We start from the raw sequence: 15,073 nt of genomic DNA, 5'->3' as shown, positions 1-15,073 counted from the left end.
GAAGCTAGAGGGATCCTTTTAATTAAAAAAAAAATAGAAAACAGAGAAAAACCACAAATGAAACACATTATTTCCCTTCCTTGTACAGAATCTCTCAAAAGTTTTGAGGTTTCCCATTGCACACAGGAAAAACTCTTGAACATCTCACCATGACTCAGAGCCAGATAAACCTGCACCTGTAACCCCCTCCTCTCTCACACCACTCCCCTTGCTCCCTGCTCTAGCCACAGTGGCCTTCGGTGCTGTTCCTAAAGGCTCCAAGCTCACTCTGCCTAGGACACTCTGCAATGCTCTTCCCTTACCTCCTTGCAGTGCTCACTCCTTTCCAGAAGTTTTCTCTCAACTCAAATCTCACCTCCTTGAACAGGCCTTTCTTCATCACTTGTTCTAAATAATGACCCCATCCTCCCCTTATCTCCCTGTAGGTCTCTATCACCCCCTCATCTTATCTTTCATACTTGAATTTAATAATTCAATGATTACTTGAAATCATTTTCTTTTTTGGCTTGTATATATCTGTGGCTGCTGGGATCACTGTCAATTTCCTGAAAACAGGGGTCTCATTTGTGTCCCAAAGCCAGCATAGTGCCTGGGACATGGTAGGTGCTTAGTAAATGTTTGTTGAATGAATGAATGAATGAATGAATGAATGCTTGAAGAGAGGGGCACATGACCTGCAGGAGGGGATGAGGAGGAGCTGGACTCAAACAGACATGACAGTTGGGTCACCCTGGACCTCCTGCTCCCCTGTGCTGGGTAGGTGTATTCTATACCACTCACACTATTTTTTTCTTTCACCCTAATGAGGGCTCTCCATCCATTTGCAGCCGACAATAAGCACTGTCTTTAAATGTCTATTGTAATCACCAGAATCAAGATTTCCATAGCTATGGATTTCTCCACCAGGAAGCATACATTGTGTATTAGTCCTCTCATGTTAAATATAGATTTGTCAAAAAGCACGCTCCATCTTACTGGGTGAAGTGTGTATGGGGAGTGCATAAACCCCGTTAAAATATTATAATATGCTGTCTGCAGTATTTTTAGGAGCTCTTCTTTCCTTGCGGCAATGAAATATTGTCTGGTGGAATATAAATCTCACATTCCCCATCTATTCCCTGATGTCATCTGCTCGGCTTCGCACCTTAAGTTGGGCCTCTGGGGCCCCTGTGGCTAGTGCTTCTTGCTGGAACTTTAGAAGTCGAGGAGGAACAGGTGGCATGGGGCGGAAGAAATGGGTGCAGAGTAGACATGATTAACTCCTTAGACACAGAGGCCAGGATGTTTTTTTCCCACTCAGATTATTTCCCTGTTTTTCCCTTGTGCAAATCTCGTTTCCCTTAAACTGAGTGTTTTATTCTCTAAGGCTGAGAGGGTATATTTCCCTACTGCTCCTAAAAGAGCATGGCTTGAAGGTAGCCTGGCCTGGTTTTACACGAATGGACCCTGGCCCCCAGAACTGTGTAGCATCTGACCTTCAGTCTGGCTCCTCATTTCAGCTAAGCCTGAGCATCGCAGTGAGAGAGAAGTGGGGGGGGGGGGGGGGGACTAAGACTCTGTAGGCCCAAGGCCTGTGGGGGAATGTATAATTGGTTAAATGTTCAGAAATATAATTAGTTATAGTGCATTCCTTTAAATCTGTCACAGTGAATATTCAATTAGAAAAGATAACATGGTCTTGTAGAAAAAGTACCAGACTAGATGCCAGAAGACCTGGAAGAGTCTCTTCTTGGTTTTGTCACAACACAGTACTTGTGTGACCTTGAGTCAATCCCAGGTTCTCCCTGGGCCTCCGTTTGCCATCTATAAAATGGTGGTGGGAACTGTATAATGTTTAATGCCTCTTCAGGCTCCAGCATCCTATGTTCTAGTCTAATTAGTTGGAAAACATTTACTGATGGACCACACTTTGGTTATTTGCTGGTCTTACTTGTAGCAACCTCCAGTGCACTGTTTCGAACCCAGAAATCAGATAAAGGCTCTGAGCTCTGGGATGGTAAGTGAACCCCAGCACTAAATCTAGATGCATTCAGGGTCTTGAGTGTAGTTCAGATATAATTCTTAACTTGATGTGCGAGTTAGTTACCTAGTGGAGAGTAGATGAGAGAAGGCACTTCAGAACGGAGGCTAGAGGTGGAGCTGGCAGGTCAGGTCCAGCAAGCAGGAGGGGAGAAATGGGAACCCGCAGAGCAGCCGCGAACCCTGCTGTGTGCTAGGCAGACGCCTGGGCTCATGTTGAATCAGAGTAGGCTGGACTATGTGCAGAGTCTTTCACTGACACCAGTGGTGCATACAGTGCCTTTGACTGTCATAGTCAAGAGCTGACGTTTGAGCACTTACAAAGTACCAGACACCCTACCAAGGACGTTTCCTTGCGTTGACTTTTTTGTCCCATAAAGTGGGTTACAAGTTGGGGAAATGAGGCCCAGCACCAGCACAAGGCGGAGCTGAGATCTGAACTCCACCACGCTGACCACAGAGCTGGAGCTCTTGACCTCTGCGATATGCCCCGCCCCCTCTCCCCCAGCAGTGTTGGAAAGAAACAGTCCTGGCATGTGGGTCAGCTTCAGTTTCTGGAGAATCCTCTCATGGGGCACACTGCCTTCCGCTGACGACGGATCAGGAGGCAATAATGTGTTAGGGTCCATTGATATTAAAACAAAACAAAATTCAAAACTGGGTGGTGCTCTTTTTTGTAAGTAAGTTTGTTTGTCTTTTTTGTCTAGATTCCACATATAAGTGATATCATATGATATTTTTCTTTCTCTTTCTGGCTTACTTCACTTAGAATGGCAATCTCCAGGTCCATCCATGTTGCTGCAAATGGCATTATTTTATTCTTTTTTATGGTGGAGTATATGTTCATGTATGACTGAAGCATTATGCTGTACATCAGAAATTGACACAACACTGTACACTGACAACACTGTACACTGACAATACTTCAATAAAAAAAATAAAAAAAAAATGGGTGGTCCTTGATGCATCCCCCTTCCATCCCAGGGAGTCAACATATATACACACAACTCTTCTTCTATTGGTCCATCCATGCGTCCATCCACCCACCCATCCACCACTTGACATCCAGCGTCTACCACTCGTTGAGACTTTATGTTAGGACACACAGTGCTGAACTAGACAAGCCCCAACCTCAAGGACCGTCACCTTGACAGTGGGAGAGACCAACACTGAACCAGTCAATTACACTTCTGTATAAGTGTGGTGGCAGGGATGAGTTTAGGGTGCAGGCAGGGACACCTAACCCCAACAGATAGGGACCTCAGAGAAGGCTTCCAAGAGGAAAAGCCAGATTTGACAGGGAAAGATAAGCAGGGATCAGCCAGGAGAGGGGTATGGTGTAGCTTCTGGTGCATAAAGAAGGTTCCAGGTTGCAGGGAGAGTGGCAGCAAAGACCTGGCTAAGAGAGAAGAGCCGCAGCACATTCAGGGAACCCTGCCAGAGTGTCAGATTCTGACATTCCTGCCTCCAAGAGATTCTGTAGCAGAATGTTTCCAACAGTCAGAGCGAGTGAAAAAGGAGGCCAGGAATTCCCTCTCAGGGAGGCAGGAGGGCAGGCATTGGTGAGGGCAGGAAAACCCACATGCTGTGTGGCACAGGCTGTCCAATTCCATCCTCGCTTCGCCCAAATGTCTTTGATAATCACCCCTGGTTAAGGCACCATCCACTTAGTATCAGTAAATCTCCCAGCCCTGAGTACTCGCCCTGACAGCTCTCTCCCAGGAAGGGAACTCCTGGTATTAGCAACCCCCTTTTTATTGTCACTTCATTTAAGTCCTCACACTGACATTTCTCCTTGGCTCCTGACTTCAGTCCCTGGAAATGTGGCAGCTTCATTCTAAATAGTGGGTAATGAGGCTTCAGGACAGCTTCGTTCTGGGGAAGAGAGACAGAAAGCGTGTGTGTGTAGGTGAGGAGTACTTTTAGACACTCATCCTGCTCCTCGAATAATTCTATTCTTACAGATGGGAGTGACCTTCTTGATCTGACTCTAACCTTGGGACATCAAATGTGCTTTATGTCTGTCACTCAGAGGACAATAAGAGTGCTCCTCCAGCCCGTTCTACTCCCTTGTGTGCATGATCTAAGAGTGCCATGCAATGAATTACCAAAATAGAAATGAATTGTCCCCATCCCCAATAACCAAAAATCATTCAGGGTGCTGAGATATGCCCAGGGCTTCTCTGTCATTTATTAGATAAAATCTTATTGTTCATTGGTTTAAGCCAACGAACGTTTATTGAGCACCAGAAACTAATGTTACCAGAAAATTGAGATGTAGAGATGATGCAAGACAGACGTGTTTTCTGCCCTCTCAGAGCTTAGACCAGGAGTTCAGTTTTACATTAATGGAAAGAAAGGATTTTTTGAGAGAGTAAAAAGGGGGTTAAACATAGAACAAATGATCATAACTCCCATTATAGCTAGTGCTTACTGAGCACTTACTATAGGCACGCACAATGCTAAGCACCTTGTGTCAGTATCCAGGTAAAGGGACCAGTTTATCCAAAGGCACTGAGGTGAGAGAGAGGAGGGGATCTTAGAGAAACTGTAGAAAAGCCAGGACACCTGGGGCAGGATGTGGCACAGAACTGGAGGTGGGGGGCACCAGGCTGCTAAAGGCCTTGCCAGGACTGGGGAGTTAAGCCACCATGTCAGTGCTGCACTTCCTTTGGCTTTGGATTCATCTCAGCTTCTTGGGGCCTCTCTTCACCCTGGCCCTGGAGCCCAGTTGGGACATGGCAGCAAAGGGAGATGCAGAAGGGGAGGCATCCTCCCCTGATCAGACTCGTGTGCTAATTATGTGACACTAGTATTAATTACCAGGCACTGAAAGCCAATGAGATGTGACACTATGTGAGAATTAGATAAAGGCTGGGCTGGAATTAGACTCACCTTGTGGGCTGACATATAAAACCAGGGCCAGGGAGAAGGACAAATAGAACTTTGACTGATGGATCATAGGTTCCAGTGCCTGACGTGGGTTTGGAAAAGCAAATGCAAAGAAGCAAATCTAGGAGTATGAACAACCCCCTTCCCCTCTCTGGGCTGCATTTTCCCCATCTGGACAGTGGATTTCACAGTAAATCAGTTTCTCAAGTGTGTGTGTGTATGTGTGTGTGTGTGTGTGAGAGAGAGAGAGAGAGAGAGAGAGAGAGAGAGAGAGAGAGAGAGATAGGGAAGGAGAGAGGGAGGGAGAGAGGGAGGGAGAAATACCTCTAATAGAACTTTTATACTCATTGGAGATGTGTAGTTCTACAGGTGGGGATTTCTTCTTTCTTCCATCCATCTTTCTTGTATCTATCTACCCATCCACCTGTCCAGTGGATGTTTACTGCACATGTGGTGCATGTTAGGCAGTGGTGGTCCAGGGGGATGCAGCACTGGATAAGAAGACAAGAATCCCCTGTCATGGAGCTTAGGATGTAGAGCAGGGAGAGAGATGGTGTACACATCAGCAAGATCATTTTACCGTGTTACAAAGCAATCACATGGGATAATGTGAGAGTGACTGACGGGGCAACTTTAGATGAGATGGTGAGGGAGACCCTCTCTGTGGTACTAACATTTGAGCTGAGAAGTGAACCATAAGAAGGAGATGGCCAGGCAAAGGGCCAGGGAAGCAGTTTCAGGCAGAAGGAACCATCAGGACCGGGGTCCGGTGCAGAGAGCCATTCGTTTTGTGACATGGGGTGTGGTGGAAAGGTGGCCACCCCCTTGCCCATCATGCACCACAGATTCGTGGGGAACTTGGAGCTAAACTATTCGTAGCCAGCCTGCCCTGAGTCAGGGTTTTGTACATAGCAGAGCACCCCCACTGTGATCTATTGGAAATACAAAGGCTTTTTATAACAAGATTCAGGAAAAAACTGATGAGTTTGAGAAACAGAAAGAAGGCCAGCATAGATGTAGTGTAGAAAAAAGGAGAAAAGCAGTAGAGATGAAGGTGAATAAAAACTGATCATATAACTCTTGGAGTAAACTTAATGCTCCCCTAAGGTACATGGTACTTCATGTGTGGCTTGGGCACCTGCAGGGCTCCGGAGCATCGGCTGGGTCTGAGATGGTCAGTACTAGCTGATCCTACCAGACCTTTTGGCTCTAACATCCTATATAGCTCAAGGCAGTGGAGGAGAGACACATAGAGGGGCAGGTTGTTCTGACTTAATGGAAAATGGGAAAGGGAACATCTTCTGACACAGATGTAACGGGGCTACGACCATGGAACAGTGCGTCCATTGGGTTCTAGTACAGACACTGCTGTTCTTGGGTGTGTCTGGGCTTGCTTTAGGTTCTGGGTCTTCGCTCATGCTCTTGCTCCAGCCTGTACAGCCTTCCCAACTTCTGCCTTTTCCCTCTCCAGTTCTTTCCATTCTTTAAACATTGAGCTCAAATGCCACTTCTTCCACGAAGTTCTTGTGCCTCCCCATTCCTAGCTGTGTTTAAAGGTCTCTGTCCTTCTTTCACATGTCCGTGGAAGTTTGTGCCTCTTACCCGCTTTTATCCAGCACTCATGCTTTATTAGTTTGAATTCTTTGATTGCAAGAACAGAAATTAATGCATGCTAACTAAAGACAAGAAGAAGAAAGGATGTGAGGCACTCCCCAGCTTGAAGACGGGACCTTGGAGAAGACAGAAACTGCATCAGCTCTGGGAATCTAGCTGTGAGGATTTCATGGACATGTCTTCAGAGTGTCACCATTGCTCCAGCCATTTGTGATATCTGTCCCATACAGCTGAAGACTGGCCTTATTCAGGGTAGGAGTCATCCCTTAGTCAAGGGAAGGCAGAGAAACTAGCTGATTATCTTATTAAGATTCAGTAACCATCTTACTAAGATGTCAGCCAAAGGAAAATGGATACATTGAGGACGTAGAGAAAGATGGAGGTCAGGCATATCAAACTAACAGATGCCTACTACATTTCTGTTTGCTAGTATTTTATATAATTAAAAGCCTGAGATCATGTTAGGAGCTCCATAAATGTCACATACATCTAAACACAAAGGTTAAGTAAGGAGCTATGTCTAATTCAGTCTTTGTTGCCTGTCTCCTATGGGTTATACACTGTGGAGTAGAGTGGGAATAAGACAGATGATGTCTCTGCCTTCATAAAGCTTATTCTTTACAGTCCCTAGAGGGCATCACATAATGATGACACAATATTCTGGTAAATGAGAGAATGAGGAATGAATGAATGAATACAAATCATTTACCTATATTAATCTGTTGATACTGTTCTTGACAATTGACCTAATCTTGCTTCCACAGCATTTCTTGCATTGGGTGGTCTCATTAGTTTTCCTTTGTGTTATCAAATGACTTGTGTAGTTATATCTTTTCATCCACAGTTGATGTGTAAGCTCCCTTGAAGGCAGACGTCCTTCAACTCTTATTTTTCTTGGTATGTGCAATGTAAAGTATCCGAGGCAGAGCTGGGTAGGGAATGAGCATAAGTGCTTGGCGATGTTACTTGTTTCACAGTCTTCTAAGTTAAGCTGACCATGTAGCAGCCATGAACTTGAGGGATATGCTGCATTGCCCACCCCTCATCCAACCTCCCCATGCTCAGCCCCGTGGACTCTGTCACTCACTCCCTGTTATCTTAAGCCGATAGAGAGTGAGAGCCATGATCTCCGGCTGGCATCCGAAACCCAGCCAACCTTAATGTATTCCACCCACAACACCCAGCCTCCTTAGCCAGTGCTCCCTAGGCAAGAAGGTTTACATCCCATTACATAACTTAACCCCGAGGATGTCGAAAGGATTCAGAACGAGGGCGCTCCCATCCTGCACAGCAAACGGCTCAGCATCACTAGCACCAGGTAGTCTCATGGGAAGAGGACCTTTCAGAGAGATTTCATATAACCACACCCATATATATGTGTGTGCTGTCCTCCCAGACCTATCGCTTAACCCAAGAACAGTCGGCTCATAGATTGTTAGTGCTGAAGGGTACCTGGTCTGAGGGCCTATCAGCCTAGAGAAAAGCCTCCTCCTAGACAGCTGTCTGACCAACTCCACTTTAAAGTCTATTGAATTTACATGTGCTGGGAATATGCAGAACCCGGTGTCAAGAGTATCACTAACCACAGGTAGACCCCCTCCCTCACACATTGCTGGCATCCTGCCCACTACCCGGCTGTTCTGGGTGGCTGCCACTAGCTGGGGGAAACACTACTCTTCTTATTTATTATTATAGTTATGTCACCTCTTCAGTGTTTACTGTGTGCCAAATTCTGCTCTAAGCGCTATCATTTATGCCTCACAACAGCTCTATAATTCTTCTTTTCCTATTTCATGCATGAGGAAGCGGAAGTTCAGGGAGATTAATTAATTTTTCACAGTCATTCATGTGATAAGTGACAAAGCTGGGATGTACATCCAGCTCTGTCCCACTCCCCGGCCTGTTCCCTGAACCATGTTAACTCTGTCCCCTGAAAGTCTGTCATCACAAACCAGAGCTTTCATTCCCTTGATAATAACGCCAGCCAACACTGTGCACTTCCTGCGTGACAGGGACTCCGCTACGTGCTTTCCATGAATTCCTCGCTTACCATTACCATCCCCATTTTATGGAGAAAAAGCTGAGGCTAATTAACTGGCCCAAGGTCACACAGCCTCTCAGTGGATGATTCAGAATCCGGACAGAGGAATTCCAACTTCAGAGCCGTCACTCTGATCCTCTGTGCCAGGTTTCAGCAACTTCTTCTGCAAAGGAGCAAATAGTAACTGTCCTAGGCTTTGAGGGTCCCACAGTATCTGCTGTAACTGCTCTCTGCAGCTTTTCTAGCACAAAAGCAGCCAAACACTGTATGTAAATAGCTGGGTGGGAAATTTTATATACAATGTAAACCTTGGTTACAAAGACAGGCATTGTGCTGGATTTGGCCAGTGGTCGGCTCCTCCTCTAAGCGATCCTGCTACTGCATCGCAAGAAGGGTGAAGTGTTACATTTTGAGAGAGGTCATAATAGCTCATAGTGTATTACACGATTTTTAAATTGCTCACATCGATTTTCTCTTGGGAATACCGAGCGAGGCAGGTCAGGGAGGAATGATGGCCTTTGAGCCTGCGTTCAGATGAGGAACCAAGGATCGTGCACCTGGGGAACGATGGACACAGGTGTGAGCCCGTGTCTTCCTTTCCACGTCTCGTGGTTCTTCTGCAGTGGCTCTGTATTCACACTGTGGGGAGGGCAGGGGAAAGGAACCCAGAGAGGGTCAAAGTCAATCAATGACACCCTGATATGACTGAGGCCGCTGCTTGCTGGTTCTGTCCAAGAGCCAGTGGGGCACTTAAGCTCACAGAGTCCACTTGAAATGTTGACACAGGACAGTAATACACCAAGTAGGTGGGGTGGTTCTGAGTTCCAGGTGTCCTCTCCTATGCATTGGCTGGCTTTGGGCTAAAGGAGGCTGTCCCACTTCCTCATGGCCAAAGGTGTCTCTGATGAGATAGCAGGGGAACTCAAGACTTGGGAGGGCAGGTGCTTTCAGAGGTTTATTTTAAAAATTGGTATGTACCAGAAGACGACAGTATTGTGGATGGACCCTATAAGGCCAGGTCTCAGGCACACGTGGAAGCTTAGTCAAAAGTGCTGGGTCAGGGGCTCATTCTGGGGCTGGGCTGAAGGGCTGGACGAGGTTTGAACTTGAATTTGACACCAAGATCAAGGCTCATTTTGGGGTTGGGTCCTGGGGCTGAGATGAAGGCTGCAGAGCAGGGCTGGGGTGAGTGCTCACTCACCTTCACTTGGGGGTGAAAGGTGGGGTTCACTGAAGAGTCCAGGCAGGGACTCCATCTACCTAGCAGCCTTTGTGCAGCCTTTGGGAACTAGCATAGTAACCAACCAGAGCAGAATGAACTATCACTGCAAGGAACACCAGGTAAATCAGTCATGAAATGAAACCAGACTTGCCCTTTGACTGTGTTGATTCTGTTCCCTGGGTGAGTGGGAAAAATATTTTATTTCTCATTTGCTATTGTTTCCCTATGAAAATCATACATATAAATGGATTTTCATAAGCCAAGTGGGAAACTTACAATGCACTGCACACCCATGAACTTGACTGGCACCTGTCAATCAAACAAAGTTTTTCTGATCCGCAGATGATTGCCTGAGGGTGCCCTAAATCAGTGAAATTCATTTTTCCGGCTGAGGAGGTGAAAGGACAAAAATGAAGGATGAACTAAGGCTACAGAAACAAGAACTTCCAGCTCTCAGAACCGAATGACACCACCAGAAAACCAAATTCCACCTCATCTCATATCTGAATTCTCTCCTGACCCGTCCTTGGCTGATTTCTTGAGCTGAACACTAACCAAGTACGGCGGTGGATACAGAAGAAAAGCTCAGTCCTTTTGTCTTTCCCACCTGCTCTTCGAATCCATGATCTCAGAAAAGCATACTGAGAATACAGAATTTTAAACAAATGCTCAACCAGTAGAGTCTTATTAAAAACGTGTACTTGCCTTTCCATTCCAACGGGGGTGCGAAGGTCAATCAAGAATCTACCAATGAGGGTGCACTGAAATTTAGGGCTGCCCATCCCCTCTCTCTCCAATCACACCTGCTCCCAGGCCACGCCCTCTCTGCCTCGCTTCACACTGGTTTTTTACCTTTCAGGACAGTCCAAACTTTTTTCTACTTCATTTTCTATCTATCTATTTATTTATTATTTTATTGAAGTGTAGCTGATTTCAAATGTTAGTTTCAGATATATAGCAGAGTGATTCAGTTATACACATACGTATTTTTTTTTTCAGATTCTTTTCCATTATAGCTCATTACAACTGCATACGGTTCCCTGTGCTATACAGTAGGTCCTTGTTGTTTATCTATTTTATGTATAGTGGTATCTGTTAATCCCAAACTCCTAATTTATCCTTCCCCAGCCCTTCCCCTCCCTTTAGCAACCATTGGTTTGTTTTCTATGTCCGGAGGCAAACTTTTTTGCCTTAGGGGTTTTACACATGCTGTTCTCCCCTAGAAAGCTCTTCCAACCCTCTTCATGCAGCTCACTCCTTATTCTTTAGGACTCAGCTTTAGTGTTCTTTCTTCAGAGATGCCTTCTTGAATGTATACTCCTGCCCTTTTATTTATTTACTTTTTTGTGGCACCTTATTTCCATCACAGCTTATCCCTGTCTTTAATTATCCTCTTTAGTGGTTTTGCTTGTGTAATTTCATTTCCCCAAATACAGCGGGGATCATGACTATTTCATCTCCCACTCCAGTCCTAGTGTCTAGCACAGTACTTTGCAGGAGGGAGGCACCAAAACATTTGCTGAATGGAATGGATGAATGAATGACCGATGACCAGACAAACTGCTGGTTCTCTGTATGACCTTCTGCAAGTTATTTCCCGCCTTTGGAGTTTATTTCCTCATTTGTAACAGAAGTGAGATTCAATCAGCTCTAACACTCTTCCACCGCTAAAAAATACACATTTTCTTATTTATCACTTGACAGATTGGAGAGTTGAGGCATAAAAAAAACCCAGCTGTCCAGAAGACTCAGGTGTCTCAGGTCTCCTAGACAATTTCTACCAAATGAGTCTCTTTAGCAGAAGCCCACCTGCCTTCTCTGCAGAGATGCCCCCACCCCCACCCTGCGCCAACCACCTCTCGTATTTTGTTGCCTTTGTACCAAAATTTGAATCACTTCTCAAGGTTTCTCAAAACATCGGGTGACACAGCTCCTGCTAAGAAACAGTCCAGGTGCCTTGAATTCTAGAAGAGATTCTGCGAATAAAATGTTCAGGGATGTTCTTTCTGTCTGTCTCCACTAAACTAAGATCGAGGCGTGTGTGTGGCGGGGGAAAGGCTGAGATTTGGACTAATTCTGGGGAAAACAGTGAGTGAGGAAGGAGGGAGTAGAAGGCACAGGCACAGACATAATGTAGAACTGCTGAGAGCATTTGAGGAAAGCGTGAATGAACATGAAGCTAATGTACTAGTTTTTTTGTTTTTTGGTTTTTTTTTTGCTTTGGTGTACTGCACCCACAGAGCTCCACATGGGAGAGCCACACTGGCCCTGTCCACCTCTCAAGCCTCATTCTGAACAGTCCACTGAATGCTGGAGGCTACAATGCTGTGCGCAGCAAGCCGTTTCCTTCTGGGTCTCCATGGTTCTGCACACATTCCTCAAAAATGCCCCTCAACACCTGAAAAACTCCTACACAACCTTCAAGACCCCAATCAGAGATGTCAGCTTCACTGGGAAGCCTTCCAACCCTCCCAGATAAAACTAATTACTTCTTCCTCTGAGTTTCTAGTGCACTTTCTTCCTCACTGCTTATCTTGATATTCTATGGTTCAACATTTTCATGTCTGTCTCTTCATTAGACTGTGAATTTCTGCAGGGTAGGGCTGGGTCTCATTTGTGTTTGAAGTCTCAGAGCCTAGCCCTGGTCTTGATATAGTAGAAGCTCAGTAGTTACTGAATACATCTTGGTTTTCCCACCTGTGAAATGAGGACGATGACACCTGTCTTACCTGCTGTGAGATTACCAAAGTCCTAAATTCACTATACAGTGTAGTAAGCCGTCATTTTATTCAAATTGATCCAACCCAAATGTGATGTGGACCAGACAGAACATTATTATTCATTTTATTCAGGTAAACTTCCAAGGGTTAAGAGGCTTGCTCTGACTTGCTCAGCCAATAAACATCAAACTTGAAAAAGAAAACCAACTTGCTTGAATTCTGGTAGGGTTTTTTTCCCCCATAAGATCACAAATGCATTTTAAAAATTGGCTGTAAGTTCAGCCATGCTGATTGATTGACTAAAGAAAACACAGATATAAGTCCTTCTAAAGATGCCACAAACATAGCTACTACTATGACTACCCACCACCCTCCACCGTGGCTTGTGCTATGTCACCACTCACCCTGCATAGACACCCTCCGTATCTGTATCTGTGGGTTCCGCATCCACAGAGCAACCAATTGTGGATTGAAAATATTTGGGGGAAAAAATCTGGGAAGCTCCAAAAGCAAAACTTGCACTTGCCGCATGCCACAGCTCTTTACGTAGCACTTGCATTGTATTTACAACCACTTCACAACATTTATAGTATCGTATTCGATATTGTAAGTAATCTAGAGATGATTTGAAATATACGGGAGGATGTGCAAATACTATGCCATTTTATAAAAGGGACCTGAGCATCCTTGGATTTTGGTATCTGAGGAGGGTCCTGGAGCCAGTCCCCTGTGGATACTGAGGAATGACTATAATACTGACTGCATTTTATTACTTCCTTTATCACTTTTCTTTATCCCTGCCTCCACCCTGCCCTTTTTCCCGGTTTCACACCCTCATCTGTTCTTCCCATGGCAGCCAGAATGTTCTTTTGAAAATGGAGAGGGGGTCCTGTCAATACTGTCCTGCTGAGCCCCCAAGGGCGTCCTCATCATATTGTCAATAATGTTTATACTCTTTGCATGACCTCTGAGGGTCCGCCTTGTCTGAACCCTGCTGACCTGAAGTTTCATTCATCCTCTCCCTTTCCCTCATCCACTGCTGCAGCTCCTCCCACATACCAGCCCCCACCCCCATGCTGTTCCCTCTGCTACAACTCTTCAGCTCAGTTGGCTTCCTCCCATCTTCCAAGGACCACCACCCACTGTTGTCTATCACTGCACTCAGTTTGTTTCTTTCACAGCACTTTAATCAAGTTGTACTTGCAGTAGACACCTTTTTACCTGGTGGAATGGGGACTGTGATTAGATTATTTGGAAAAAGATGGTTAAAAGATGATTATCTGGAAAAGATTGTTTTTGTGTGTATGTGGCTTAAGCAATAAGGCCTTCATTACTGACTTTTACTTCCAAAAGATGATTAAAAGAGAATCACAAAAAATGATTCATAGCAGGTATTTCTTTTAGCTTAAAACACCTAAGTGCACATGTATTTATCCATCTTTTGATGTAGTGGGAACTTGAAGACAGTTATAAATGTAAGCACAAAATTTGTGTGTGTGTGTTTTTCCCCCAGACTTTTATAGCCATCTTGCCTACACCGAGTATTACAGTGTTTTCACTGATTCATCTTTGAGCCTTTCAAAAGCATTTAAGTTAGTTTCCAAAGAAATAAGACCACGTTTTTTTGCACTGATATTTCACCAGTACATAATTTTTAGTTATATTGCAAAAATAAAATAAAAACACAGAAGTATAAATAGGTTTGGAAACAAATGGAGTTGATTCCTACTACACCTTGAACAAAGTTGATGTGAGTAGAAACATATGGGCTGATCAGAGAAGAGGCTACTGACCAGAAGCTGTCAGCTCACCAGGGGCATCAGGTGTGGTGTCTGTAGAGATAATGGAGAATGCAGTTCAATCCAAAGAGACGGTTGAATGGAAGTTGGTTATGAGAAGCTTCACTGCATCTGGTTGGTTGTTGGCTTGTTGATTATCTGTCCCTATTTTAGGCTGTAAGTTTGTGAGGACAGAGCCTCTTTCTTCTTTTCCAGCATGCCTACCCAGCACATAACATAATCCTTAGCATTTGAAGTACAGTCAATGCCAAGTAAATGAATTAACAGGTGAGTGGGCTGTTGCCCTTCTTAAGTGAAGAATTTTGTTTACTCAACTGTGAGAGATCAAGCATAGACTATGAATGCATGGTCATTTTCAGATCCAAACTCTGTTACCACTTACCACATCCAACAAACACCTCTATGCTTCAAATTCTCTTTTTCTCTGTACAGTCTGCACATACTTTACAGCATTGTGTTACTGACCTCCCTCATACACACACCTCGAACAACCACTACAGCCGTGTCACTACCTACCCTCCCACCTGGGGCCGTTTGTTGGTTTAGGATGACCCCCTCCCCCATTGCCTCTTCCAAGACATGTAAGGAGGTGGCAAAGTCACTTTGGGCAGTGATGCTGGAGCTGCTGGATTTGTTTCTTTGGGGTGTTTTGAGCATAGGTAGGAGGGACCTATTTTCACCCTGAAGGTCTGAGTGGAGAGCTTGGATCTGCCTTACTCAAGAAATTGGGCAAAACTTCTCCCCCTGCCTTGCATTGCTTTGGGTT

The 15,073-nt window shown here is 45.0% G+C and overlaps 1 protein-coding gene and 1 pseudogene across 2 annotated transcripts in view; both read right to left on the bottom strand.

The window, feature by feature from the left end:
- GRIA1 (glutamate ionotropic receptor AMPA type subunit 1) overlaps positions 1–15,073 on the bottom strand; it is a 289,206-nt gene that overhangs the window by 140,157 nt on the left and 133,976 nt on the right. The window lies entirely within an intron of this gene.
- Positions 9,097–15,073, bottom strand: part of LOC105095167 (adenosine deaminase-like protein) — a 51,860-nt pseudogene continuing 45,883 nt past the window's right edge.

The sequence above is a fragment of the Camelus dromedarius genome, chromosome 3, assembly GCF_036321535.1.
Source record: "Camelus dromedarius isolate mCamDro1 chromosome 3, mCamDro1.pat, whole genome shotgun sequence".
Taxonomy (NCBI): Eukaryota; Metazoa; Chordata; class Mammalia; order Artiodactyla; family Camelidae; genus Camelus; species Camelus dromedarius.
This window is presented reverse-complemented; position numbering and strand designations above follow the sequence as displayed.